Here is a 14053-nt window from a genome sequence, read left to right as displayed (position 1 = left end):
CTGAATTAAGATTCAGGGTCAATGGAAATTTTTCCAAAGGATGTGAATTTGTTGTTAGGTTTAGTGTCAGAATTATTTAAGTACCATTAGCTTATGTTTCCCATAGTTTTAAAGCTTGATTGCTGTTTAATGATGTGTGAAATGGTATGTCTTGTTTTGTATTCCATTTAGCATCCTTCAGTATAAGTTAATGAAGTTTTTGGTGCAGGAATTATTATCTTCCTGTCAGGTTAGTCCTTGGCCTTTCTCCTGAGAGTTTTAACCAACACACAAATACAATCCCAATTTTGCTTTCTGTAGGTACCTTTCCAATACTTTTCTTATTTGTCATTAACATTTTTATCCTGCCCTTCCACCATCAAGGTACATCATAAAGGTATAGTTAAAGTCCAGTAAAATGTGGGCATTAAAAATAGAACAATCCCAAAAATGAGTTGTAAAAACACATCAGCAGCATTAATCATATTGGATAACCCATTTAAGGGTCTTTGCAATAAAGATATTTTAGGCCAGCCTCCTAAAGGCCATGACGGAATCAGCCCGATAAGCCTTTTGAAGAAGTTCCATATTTAAGTTACTACAAGCGAGAAAGACCTTAGCAAGCAACTAGGCCATGAAATCCTTGCTGTAGCAAATTACAATGGATGGAAAAGTGCTTGTGCACAGCATTAGACCCCATATACTAGGGGACGCGGGTGGCGCTGTGGGTTAAACCACAGAGCCTAGGACTTGCCAATCAGAAGGTCGGCGGTTCGAATCCCCGCGACAGGGTGAGCTCTGCTCGGTTCCTGCTCCTGCCAACCTAGCAATTCGAAAGCACGTCAAAGTGCAAGTAGATAAATAGGTACCGCTCCACTGGGAAGGTAAACGGCGTTTCCATGTGCTGCTCTGGTTCGCCAGAAGCGGCTTAGTCATGCTGGCCACATGACCCGGAAGCTGTACGCCAGCTCCCTTGGCCAATAAAGCGAGATGAGCGCCGCAACCCCAGAGTCGGCCACAACTGGACCTAATGGTCAGGGGTCCCTTTATCTTTACCTTTACAGTACTCCCTGCCTAGCAGACATGTGATGCACAAGAGAATCCAGCAGTGTTCACCAATTTAACTCATCCCCATGAAATACAAAGCTCCCCAGTCCCTACTCTCCAGCCAAGTCCTGATCTGTTAGAACCTCAGTTGCCCAGAGTGCCTTCCATTAGCTTCAGCTGGTGGCCCAGCTATGTCCCTATCTGGACAGGGATAGCCTAACTACTGTTGTCTATGCTCTGGTAACCTCAAGGTTAGATTACTGCAATGCATTATACATAGGGCTGTGTCTGAAGATGGTTTGGAAACTTCAGCTAGTGCAGAATGCAGCAGCCAGGTTGCTCACCTGAGCAAGACAGTTTGAGCATATTATACCGGTCCTGGTCTGACTGCACTGGCTACCAATTACAGTGGTACCTCAGGTTACAGACGCTTCAGGTTACAGACTCTGCTAACCTAGAAAGTAGTACCTCAGGTTAAGAACTTTGCTTCAGGATGAGAACAGAAATGGTGCGGGGGTGGCGCGGCAGCAGCGGGAGGCCCCATTAACGAAAGTGGTGCTTCAGGTTAAGAACAGTTTCAGGTTAAGAACAGACCTCCGGAACGAATGAAGTACTTAACTCGAGGTACCACTGTAGTTTCTTGGCCCAATTCAAAGTGCTGGTTTTGACCTATAAAGCCTTAACTGGCTCAAGACCCCAATACCTCAAGGTATGAACCTACCCAGAACCTGAGAGCATCTTCTGAAGCCCTTCTTCGTGTGCCTCCCCCTCGAGAGGTCCAGAGCGTGGCAACATGAGAACGGGCCTTCTCTGCACCGGCTCCCCATCTATGGAATGCTCTCCCCAGGGAAGTTTGCCTGGTGCCTTCAGTATATACCTTTAGGCGCCAGGCAAAAACGTTCCTTTTTAACCAGGCCTTTGGTTGACCTGATGGACATCCTATACCCTATAAAAATGTGGCTCTTTTTGGGGGGGTGTTATTGGGTTATTGTTCTTACTTTGATTTTATATATTGTGATCTTTTGTGTGAATCACCCTGTGACCTCCAGGTATAGGGCGGTATATAAAACAAACAAATAAATAGAACCTATCACATAATCATAGAATTGTAGAGTTGGAAGGGACTCCATGGGTCACCTAGTCAACCTCCTGCAATGCAGGAATCACAACTAACGAATCCCTGACAGATGGCAATCCAACCTCTGCTTAATAGTACTTTGGATTGTTCTGCTCCTTGCAAAGTCAAAAGGCACACTTGGCCTCATGGAGGTCCAATTTATATGTTATGCAAAGCAGTACACTCTTGCTCCACTTTCAAAGTTGCCCCTGCATCACTTCAGGAAATGCCTGCTTTTATTGCATAGGTCTTGCTAGCAAAACTCCCCTAATGAAGGGGTTTTCATCAGCATGATGCAATCCATCCTGCCCTGACCACATGAATGAACAATGCAGGCAGGACCGGCCCAAAATATTTTGGCACCTGAGGCGAACCACAAAATGGCGGCCTCCCCTCCCCGCCCGGGATGAAGGGGTGAGTGGAGTGAAGATTTACATCAGGAACAAGGGAGGGACTAAAGATGTACATCTGTAGCCTTATTGGACTTTACCAATTGGTAGGGTGAGCGTTGCTCCCAGACGGGAGGAAGGAAGTCAAATGACACCGAGGTTGTTTCAGAGAAAGAGTTTATTCTGCTCTCCGGATAGCAGAAGGTACTTGCGTGGTCAGCTCACAGCAAGTCCAAAGAAAGGAGAAATTTCATGCAGTATATATATCCTCCAGGCACCCTCTCCCCCCTTCCCCAGGAATCCAGCCACGTCAGCTTATACACACAGGTTGACATCACAGATGTTCCTGCTCCGGTACTTTTAACCATAAAAGGGTGTTCCTCTTCCTGTACTCTTGACCATATAAGGGTATTCCTGTTCCAGCACTCTTATCTTGGGGTAAGAAGGTCACCAACTCTCCTGGCACTGTTCCCGGACTAGGCCTGTGCGTCAGAGTGTGGTCAGGATGTAAGATAAGACCCAGACGTGCCATCCCTGCTCCACTGGAACAGTCAAGGCCATACATTGCCATCACGGACTGATAAAGGAGAGTGCTTTGTTTATACAGCTGGGTTCCTGTTATGCATTTGCTCAACAGCTCAAGTTAATGCATTTTAGAAATGCTCCCTTGGAGAAGGAAAAATGTGGATTTGGGGGCCCATTCTAGACTGACTACACAGTCAGGTTTTTAGATTTGGGAAACCCATTCCTTCACATCAAGGTCTGTTGCCCTTTTAGACTGGCCCTGGAGGCAGATGTTGACCAAACTGTCAAGGAATCAACTGTTTCCACCCCAGATACCATCAGTGGGTTCTCAGCTTGCATAAGATGATCGCTCTTTATTGCCCCACAGAAAATAGGAGTGTAACTATTGCTGAGAAGGTAGTTGAGAAAAAGGATCATACACCATCCATCTAAGATGATAACAGAAGAGCAAAAGGCGCTTGCTGCCCTACCCAAACTTTCTCTCTCAAGTGAAATAATCAACAAATGATTTATGATTCTCTTTTGCTATGTTACTCTATGCACACTTGGACAACTTTCACTTACAGAATTGTTGGAGCTTTGAATCCTCACACAGGAATAGTTATTAATGTCAGTATCACGCTGGGATAAAACCTCATTTTTTAATCTTATGGTACTTAAGGTATATAAAGCCCCACTGCTGCAAAGAGATTTATAGGGCCCCCCACTGTTCACGTTTACATTGTCAGAGGAAATTCTGTTTTTAGTTCTTTAGGCAAAAAAAAGAAATAATATGGATGGGGGGTAATGGTACAGAAGAACTTTTCTTTGGTGCTCAGTGGGGCTTACATCCAGATAACAGTGCACAGTATTGCAGCCTGTTGTTGTTTAGTCATGTCCGACTCTTCGTGACCCCAAGGACCAGAGCACGCCAGGCACTCCTGTCTTCCACTGCCTCCCGCAGTTTGGTCAAACTCATGCTGGTAGCTTCGAGAACACTATCCAACCATCTCATCCTCTGTCGTCCCCTTCTCCTTGTGCCCTCCATCTTTCCCAACATCAGGGTCTTTTCCAGGGAGTCTTCTCTTCTCATGAGGTGGCCACAGTATTGGAGTCTCAGCTTCAGGATTTGTCCTTCCAGTGAGCACTCAGGGCTGATTTCCTTAACTATGGATACGTTTGATCTTCTTGCAGTCCATGGGACTCTCAAGAGTCTCCTCCAGCACCATAATTCAAAAGCATCAATTCTTCGGCAATCGGCCTTCTTTATGGTCCAGCTCTCACTTCCATACATCACTATTTTGCAGCCTACCTAACTCTTTGTTTGTGGACCACTCAATGATAGGACAGCGCAAACTGTTTTCAGGCAGTACACATTTAGAAGGACTGGACTGAAAAAGTGCGCTTCATCAACCACCTAAAGCCCCATCCCTATTATAATTCTGGACTTGAAGCTTATTATTATTATTATTATTATTATTATTATTATTATTATTATTATTTAGCTCTATCTATTCCCCACTGCTGTCCCCCAAAACCTCACAAGATAATTACCCCACAAGTACTTCTTCTCTCTCTCTCTTTTCAGCTGCACAGCTTGAGTACATACATAGATGGGTTTCCATGTCCTTTTGGGTCATTTATTATTTCAGCTGTATCTGAAGCATGTCAACCAGCAACATGCTTGCCAATTAGTTATGAAAAATGTTTCCAGGAGCATTCTAAACCGCCCACATTCCAGACTATCATTTACTTTGCAGCATATTCCTAAGCATAGCTAGGCTGGCTAGGAGCAGCGTGGGTTTTTCTTTCATTCTTTCTTTTTGACAAAATGCAGATAAACAAAAAGTAACACGGGGGGGGGGGGATAAGATGGGAAAACAAATGTCCAAACAGTAGTCAGGCTGTTGAATCTCTTTGCACATTAGGTACACATCTGAAAATGTAAAGTGGAGAAGTGGCAAACATGTGTTAGAAAACACAATGTTTCTTATATCTGCATGCATCCGAGAGCCAGAAAATTATTTCAGCTGCACTTTGAGTGCATGCCAGGTGGCAAAGATGGATTTGTTGTTGCTATGTAAAATGGACCAAGCAGCTTAATTTTTTTTGCAAAAAAGGGGGGCAAAGATTGGAATTTGGAGGCCCAAAACTCTTTTGGGTGTCCAGTACTGCAGTATTCACAGTCTTGTGATGCTCTGCCTGAATTGTCAGATTTGAAGATCAGGAATTCAAGAAACAATTTGTGGAACTCAGTAAAAGTGTTAAGAAGCAGATCTTTTGTCTTCTTTATTAGTTGTGGAATCTGATGCCATATCCTGCTGAAATTATTAGGAATCCCAATTCTTCGGGTGACTCAGTCTCAGGGACAGCGTGTGAGGAGGTCCTGGTTCAGGACCTGCAGGTTCTAGCCCACCAGCCTCAGTGCCATGGACTTGTTGGACACAGAGGAGTGGTGGGAAGAACTAGCTGGGGAACCACCAAGGGAAGAAGGCTCAGAGCCCAGGGATTGGTGGTGGGACAACAATGAGCGGTCAGAGGGAGAAGACTGGGAGAAGGAGGTGTCGGGTGCTGAAGAGGTAACAGGGCTTAGTGAGCTGGGGGAATTTGTGGCAGAGGAAGTCCAAAATCAGAGGCAGAGACTGAAGCAGAAGAATGAGATGAGGGGAGACTAGAGGCAGAGATGAGTCAGGCTGGTGCAGAGGCACAGTTGTTTTCTCCTGCTTCGGCAAGCTGCTATCCCCACTTGTCTCCCAGAACCAGAAGAGGCATGAAAAAAGTGAATTGTTGGCTTCATGCAGGCAGAGTCTCCGATTGCTTATAAAAAGCCTTGAAGAGGAGGGAATTAAATGGCTGTGGGGAGGCGGGGACTTTCAGTTTCAGCAACTGATTTATGGGGTAAAACCTATCAGGGATGAGCTGCTGGGCCAGGTCTGTGCAGATCATTTTCTTGCTAAGAAAGAGTTAACTGTAATGTGAACGGTGTGATTTACTGCTGTCTGGACCTCAAAGAAGCTGAGTGTCCAGAGCCAAACCATGAGCCTCAGCTCCATCAGCTCCAAACTACCATAATCAGGAGCCTGGTTCAGTTCCTCAGCTGGTGCTAGACTCAGCCCTCCTCAAATCAGCCAGTTTCTCCTCCAACTCTGGGCCTGAGGTTTACCTATGTATCCTATTTGTATCCCGCTGTTTCACATACCAGTGGAAACAGAAAAGTCTGGTCAAATTAAAAGTCTGGAACCAAATGGCAATGTCAACACCTAGTATCTGAGTCTCATCTGCATCACATATCCAGCTTTCTCCACAGCTAACAGTTGATCCTATATTTTTATTTATCTCAGAAAGCTGCATAGAGAAAAATCCTTGCATTTTCACTATTTTTCTTGCGTAGCTTTCAATTAAGAAGGCGATGTGCAATATTATCTGGGAGAAATGGTTGTCCACTTCCTATGGCTGATGTCACAGTGACCTTTATGATCCCAGTGAGTCTATTGTAATGGAGGATATGGAGACCTAGTCTATTATTTATCTGGTCCAGGAAGGCATAATCTCTTCACATGAATGGTAGGTCTTCTGTTGTAAAAGGAGTCAGGGCCAGTGACGAGAGATCTCTCATCTAGATGCCTGCCTAAGAACCATGTCCTGTCGAAAGGCAACTCTTGAATGAAATTTATTGCTACCAAATTTCCCAGCTACAAATAGAGCGACTGTCTTCCTTGTCCCAGGGCTAGTCGCATCAACATATGAGACTTCTAATAATATTGCTACAATGAAAAAAGGGGGGAAGATGTGTATTCCACACCCATCTTTCACATATGTAGATGTAGCAGTAGTCAACTTTTTTACAATCTGTCTGAGTTTTTAGTCAATGAAGGCTCTAGCACATTGAAAGAGCATTTCCTTTGATTTCATCAATCAGAAGGAAAGCCTTGTTGGGGCAAACAGCATCAGCTCACAGAACTTTTTGCATTCCTGATGGAAGAGGCCCTGAAGGAGATCAATTAACAATTTCTCAGATATGTGCCGTGGCAATTTAAAAATGATCAGCATATGCAGCAGTACGGGGCTTTTAACATTTCCTAAGTATACCTAATCAATCAAGTATATTAAAATCTTTAGGTGGAACTACAGGAATATTAGCATGCAGGAGTAATCTAAATGAAAAATGTAACAACTCCACTCTGCTCGATATTTTACACAGTTGCACTCTTGCTTTACCGCTGCTAGAAATTCTACCCTAAGAAATATTATATGCTATTTCTAGAAGAACAGAATTTGTTTATAACTTGAAGCCTCTTGCAATCCATTATAACAATCCATTAGACATCTTTAGATTTCCCAACACTTTGGACTATGTTCTCAGTTGTCAGGCAGGTGAGCTATGAGATGATGCGAGTTAAAGGCACAGGATATACGAAATCGGAATGTGCAGTTCGGGGTTCCAGCAGCAACCCCACCACCATGACCTCAAAAATGTACATAACCACAATGTGATTTCAACAAATTCCAGAGGGAATTTCAGAACTCTTCATCAGGCCAGACGTTAAGCAGAACAGGGGCAGAAGGAAAGCTGGCCCAATGTTAGAGCAAGGAAGTTTGTAGTTGTAAAAGTAGGACAGGATTCCAGAAAAGACCAGTAGACTTAAGTTGCAATCCTAAGCACATGAGTTTCAGCAGTGCTTTCTAGAAAAAAAGATGCCACAACTCACCATGAATGCCTCCCTTGTTCTCTTATAATGGCAATAGCGTCCACCAGAGAGGTGCCAGAACTGAGTTCCAGTGAGTTTTGGCTGGAAAAAAAAACCCGGGTTTCAACATGTATTAATGCTGTTGGGACAAAAACAATTATAGAAAATTTCACTTTTTCTTCTTCTCAAAAGCCTTGGTGCAGACTGAAAGCATCTAACAAAGCTTAGTCGTGGAAGCTTCCTCTCCCTCTGCCCCATTTTGCTTAACATCCAGCCTGATTAACAGTTTTGAAGAATTCAAAATCTTGCTCACTTATTTTTTGGCACTTTGGTTTGATCCTAAAAAGGGTAACTGCCCTCCGGTAGATTTTAGATGGTGCTCTAGCAGCCTCCCAGCTCTTAGGAGTGGCCTATGATAGGCAGAAGAACCTGAAGTGATCCAGTGTGGGTGTGTTGGAGTACCATATGTCTATAAGATTATATATATCAACAATTTCCAACAGAACTGGAAGAATGTTCTGGCTTAGCCTTTTCAGCAGTTGATGCCTTTATAGATCGATATATTTGCACAGTAGACAAAACATAAATAACCATCTCTTAGCTCACTCTGCAATGCAGAAATAAAAAGGAAGGTGTAAAAGGATTGCTTGCTGAAGCAGAAGAGAAAACTTCCCAGCCATGTGGCATAAAGCAGAGATTTACTTGATTCCCAGGAACATGGGGTGCATTTTAATCTGGACTACTAAATGCAGTGGCCCCCACTGATATTCTCAGTCACAAATCCAGAATAAAACTCAAGCTTAATCTGGTTCAGTGTGTTTCTTTAAACATAGCTGACAGCTATGGTGCAAGTAAGCTATCTCCGAAAGATAAAATGATGTAACGAAATCTGGGTGGGCAACTGGTTGTTGGAAGAATGTTTTAAAATTGCTGTTCTAATTTTTTTTGTTTTTTAAAAAACTGTTTTTCAGTGTGCTTTTGGTGTACTGAACATCAGAAGATAAAAGCAAGGATAAAGGGACGCGGGTAGCACTGTGGGTTAAACCACAGAGCCTAGGGCTTGCCGATCAGAAGGTCGGCGGTCTGAATCCCCGCAACGGGGTGAGCTCCCGTTGCTCAGTCCCAGCTCCTGCCAACCTAGCAGTTCGAAAGCACGTCAAAGTGCAAGTAGATAAATATGTACCACTCTGGCAAGAAGGTAAATGGCATTTCCGTGCGCTGCTCTGGTTCGCCAGAAGTGGCTTAGTCATGCTGGCCACATGACCCGGACGCTGTACGCTGACTCCCTCGGCCAATAAAGCGAGATGAGCGCCGCAACCCCAGAGTTGTCCGCGACTGGACTTAATGGTCCAGTCCATTTACTTTAAAGGACCTGATGCTATAAAGATCTAGGGAAGGCAGAGGCAGTGATCAACTGACAGATATAGGTCTTGGTGAACATATAAATTCTGTTTATGCTTGCATATTAAGTTGCATTATACTGAGCTGAGATAGCCAGTTGATCTAGTATTGTCTATTGGTCTAGAATCATTATAGTGATTCCAACACCCATGTCAGAGAATGGAGATAGCTTTTTCAATAAGCATGCATTGGAAAATCAAGACACCATGTTAGGTATATTCATCTTTCTATATATGCCCTTCAGAGCAGAGAGGGAAATTCATCCTCCTGTCTCTGCCAATAAGTAGGTCAACTCAATAAAGCGAGAATGCTCGGAGATCTCCTGTTCCAGCCAAAAAAACACAGAGATCACCGAACCATCCCAATTTGCCAGAAAGCACAGATCTCTTCAATCCCTGACTAACTAGGCAGGACATTTGAAAGTGATCTTAGATGAGCTCCTCTTCAGTTAAATCATGGACACCTGTCCGTTATTCTGGAGTTGACTGAGGAAATAAAAAGGTAAAGGCCCATCTCACTCAAGAGGCCGGGGGCCAGCGCTGTCCGGAGACACTTCCGGGTCACGTGGCCAGCGTGACATCGCTGCTCTGGCGAGCCAGAGCCGCACACGGAAACGCCGTTTACCTTCCCGCTAGTAAGCGGTCCCTATTTATCTACTTGCACCCGGGAGTGCTTTTGAACTGCTAGGTTGGCAGGCGCTGGGACCGAACGACGGGAGCGCACCCCACCGCGGGGATTCGAACCGCGACCTTTCGATCGGCAAGCCCTAGGCGCTGAGGCTTTTACCCACAGCGCCACCCGCGTCCCCGACTGAGGAAATACATGTGTATATTTTAAGTATAGAAGAAAGGAGGCCTAAGAATTTAAGAAGAACTTTGCTTGGTCAAATTATAAAAGCCTTTCTGGTCCTGCATGGTGTAATTACAGTGAACATCCAGCTACTTATGGAAAGTCTACAAGCATAACACCAGGGCAGCAGCTGTTAGTCCCTATCAACTGGTTTTCAGAGTAGTAACTGACAGCCTTGTCTTCCAAGAATTAGTCTAATTGCCTTTTAAAGCTACCTGAGTCAGTGGCCATCATATTTTACGGTAGGACATTCCATGAAGAATTACATCCTTTTGTCTGTCCTCAGTCTCCCACCATTCCATTTAATTGGATGACTCTGGGATGAGAGAGGTAGAAATTATCTCTCTCCCTCTCCTTCATGCAATGCAGTAAAAAACAAAAAAATGTCTCTAGAATCAAAATTTGCAAAACTCTACTCCAGGCTGGCCTCACAAGCTGTTCCTAAAGTTGAGATTATTCCTGAGATCCATTTAGGTTAACATGCCAGGAACTGAATCTCAGGCATTATGCATGTAAAACACATACCCTAGGTCCATAGCTATGGGCCTCCCCATAGCTTGTAAATTACAGCTAGAAAATAATTCTGTTGAAGTCTAGACCAATGTAACCGCACCCAATATAGTCATGCTGAACAGAAATTACACTTTTTCAATCTGCATAATTGCTTCTGTTTATTCCTGCTGTCTGGCATCCATTCTTAAGTGGACAAGGAAGGTTAGCAGTAAAGCCTAATGTAATTGCAAAATTTAATGCAACTCTAGAAGAATGTCCTTTCCATTTATCACATTTAACTCTGAGAGATCCCACTGAGCTGGTAATATCTAATTAATCCATTTACAGAAGCTGTACTTATCTGTTAAAATTAAATTGTTTACATTCCTATTGCCTTAGTGTAAATACAAATTTCATCTGTTATTTCAGTCCTCTCTTTCACACACACACACACACACACACACACACACACACTGCACCACATTAAAAAGTCAAATAAAGCCATATGCAATCTGCCCCTACCCCTGCTCTCTCACACACATGCAAAAGTTTGCTAGAGATTCTTTAGCACCATCTTTTGGCTAAATTGCACATTCTTTCAGCCATGAACCTACATAACTTCTGAGCCAAAGGCATAATCTATGAAAATAAATCACTTAAATCCAAAACACAGGCAAACACATGCTGTAGAGATTATTGGTTTATGGGCTAGAATACTTGGCAGAGCCTCAGTCATAGAAACCAACTTGTAGGAGCTGAGGTCCCTTCGCCACCCCACCCCCAATAAAATATTTGCCTTCACCTCCAAAGTTGATGGGCATTGCCATTTAAATGGTGTGCATGCACTGTGTCTTGTGATCGATTATGTGGGGCTGGGCTTACCTGCCCCCCCCACCAATATTTTATTCAAGCTGGCACCCCCGGCCTCAGTACTTGTTGGAGTCATATTAGAAAATATCTCAAAAAACAACAACAAGCCACCACCCTACACTGACTAACTCAATAAATGCAGCCTTTTCAGGGATGGGCAAGATGGAGTGTTCTGTCTCTTAATGCAATATCCGAGTATCTTGATGGAATAACACTGATCTATATATTCAATTTGGGACATTATTTTGAATAAAAGATGCATAATCTTTCATAGCCATGTGACTCTACAGGGGAAGATGCATCGTGATTTGCCCCTGGTAAGGAATGTTATACCTTTCTTAATCTACACTAGGGCAATATATTAAGCGGTAGCAGCAATAGCAATGTAAAACCTAATAGGAAAAGAGAAGCAGTAACACTTCGAGAGAAATATGCATTGCACTGGTAGATAACATGTACATAGTGAGATCTTTTGGCTTGCAACCCTTTATCAATTCCTAGCGTATATTCTAGTATATGTGGTAATTGTGCGTGTGTTTACACAAATTCTGTAAAATAGATTCTGCCCACATTTTCCCCACAACCCAACTACCATTCTAGTGTCATCACCATCATTTTGCAGCATGAACAATAAGCACAATGCTTTGCAAAGTAGAAAAAGGCAACTCCCTGCTCCAAGGGGCTTGCAACCTAAATTCACATAGATGGTAGAGAGAAAGAGAAAACAAAGCAAAGTGGGAAAGACATTTGGGCAGCGAAGGGTAGATGCAAGCATTTCAGTTGGAGATAGGACTAAAACGTCTTAAGAACATTAACGTGCTTCTCTGTTTTTCTGCAGGGTGAATCAACTGGCATGTTAAACCAGAGTGCATATTGTCGGTCAATTGGTGCCAAAGAAGGACAGAACTTTTTTTATGTACGCTACAACAGCAGCAAGAATACTTATTGCAAAGTATTGGAAGACACAAGATCTACCCACTTTGGAAGAATGGCAGATGAAGGTGATGGACTATATGGGATTGGCAGAAATGACTGGCAGAATCCGAGACCAGGGAGAAGAGTCGGTGGAAGAAGATTGGAAGAAATTTAAAGACTATCTACAGAAATATTGTAAAATTAATGAATGCTAGAATGATGTTGGATTGAAATTAAGTGGTTTCCAGCTGTAATGCTTTAAGAGAATATGAAAAAAGGATTATAAATAGATTATAATATAATGGTAAGGATTTGCTGAACCAACAATTTGTGGTGGAATGCAAAAAAGGGAGGTATGAGGAGGTCCAGGAAACAAGTTAAAAGAAAATAAGCAATGGAAAATTTGTATGTTTTTAATTATCTTTATTTTGTATTTTTGTTATTTTTTTTCACTTTATTGTAATACCCTAAAAAATCTTAATAAATATCTTATATAAAATAAAAAAAAGTATATGCACTACCTCTACATTCCTATTAGAAGTTAACGTCAGGAACAATTTCTTTGTTTAAAAGGACATAGTGACATCTTTTGGAGCTCAGCGGAAGAAAAATGCATTGCGTGAAGATCATGGTTGTCAACTTGGTTAAATGTTTTAATCAGAGATTTTAATTGCATTCTGATTGGGGAGCCGGTTATTTCCATAATAAAAGCTCTTTAACCAGAAGTAGGGAGCATAGCTAAAACTGACTGGGGGCAAGGGGGCAGAATTTGCCAGCTTCTGAGTTTGAAAGGGGAGCAGTTAGAGAGAGTGCTGATTACTTTAGCTAAAGAGCCAGAAGTGTTAAAAGCTCAGGCTAAATTAAAGTTCTGATTGCTCCAGTGAAAGGAAAGGCTGTATCTCCACTGGTGACAAAAGACAGACTTTGAACTTGTAGCCAAAGCTAAGTGCATGCTACAATTTTGCACAAGAGCTAGAGAAAAAGAAGTGCAGAATGGTGGCACAGGCTGTGACAACACATGCAAAATAAATCAGGCACATATTGCATAATTTGCAGAATTTATACAGGCTGCAGAAACTAGGTTCATGTGATGAGGAATTCTGAGTACACATATTTTGAGTGTAGCATACAGATGCAGAAAGCACACAAAAGCCACAAGCTCTTGTCCAAGATAGCATAACAGGAAGCACAGCATTCCCAATGTTGGGAATAGTACCAGGAAGTCTAAAGGAAGAAGACAAGACATTTTATTTATACGCAACAGTAGCCACAAGGCGATGGTTGGACAGTGTTCTCGAAGCTACAAACATGAGTCTGTCCAAACTGCGGGAGGCAGTGAAAGACAGGAGTGCCTGGCGTGCTCTGGTCCATGGGGTCACGAAGAGTCGGACACGACTAAACGACTAAACAACAACAACAACAAAGCCACAAGGCTATTGATTGTGAAAAATTGGAAACGTGGTATTATACCGACAAAAACAGAGTGGTTTGCCAAATTATTGGAGCCAGCATACAGCTTTCGGGTCATGTGGCCAACATGACTAAGCCTCTTCTGGCAAACCAGAGCAGTGCACGGAAACGCCGTTTACCTTCCCACCGGAGCGGTACCTATTTATCTACTTGCACTTTGATGTGCTTTCCAACTGCTAGGTTGGCAGGAGCAGGGACCGAACATTGGAAGCTCACCCCGTTGCGGGGATTCGAACCGCCAACCTTCTGATCAGCAAGTCCTAGGCTCTGTGGTTTAACCCACAGTGCCACCCGCGTCCCTTTTAATCCTCACAAAAGCCCTTGAAAGGAAT

Source organism: Podarcis raffonei, chromosome 6, assembly GCF_027172205.1.
Source record: "Podarcis raffonei isolate rPodRaf1 chromosome 6, rPodRaf1.pri, whole genome shotgun sequence".
NCBI lineage: Eukaryota > Metazoa > Chordata > Lepidosauria > Squamata > Lacertidae > Podarcis > Podarcis raffonei.
Note: the sequence above shows the minus strand (reverse complement) of the source record.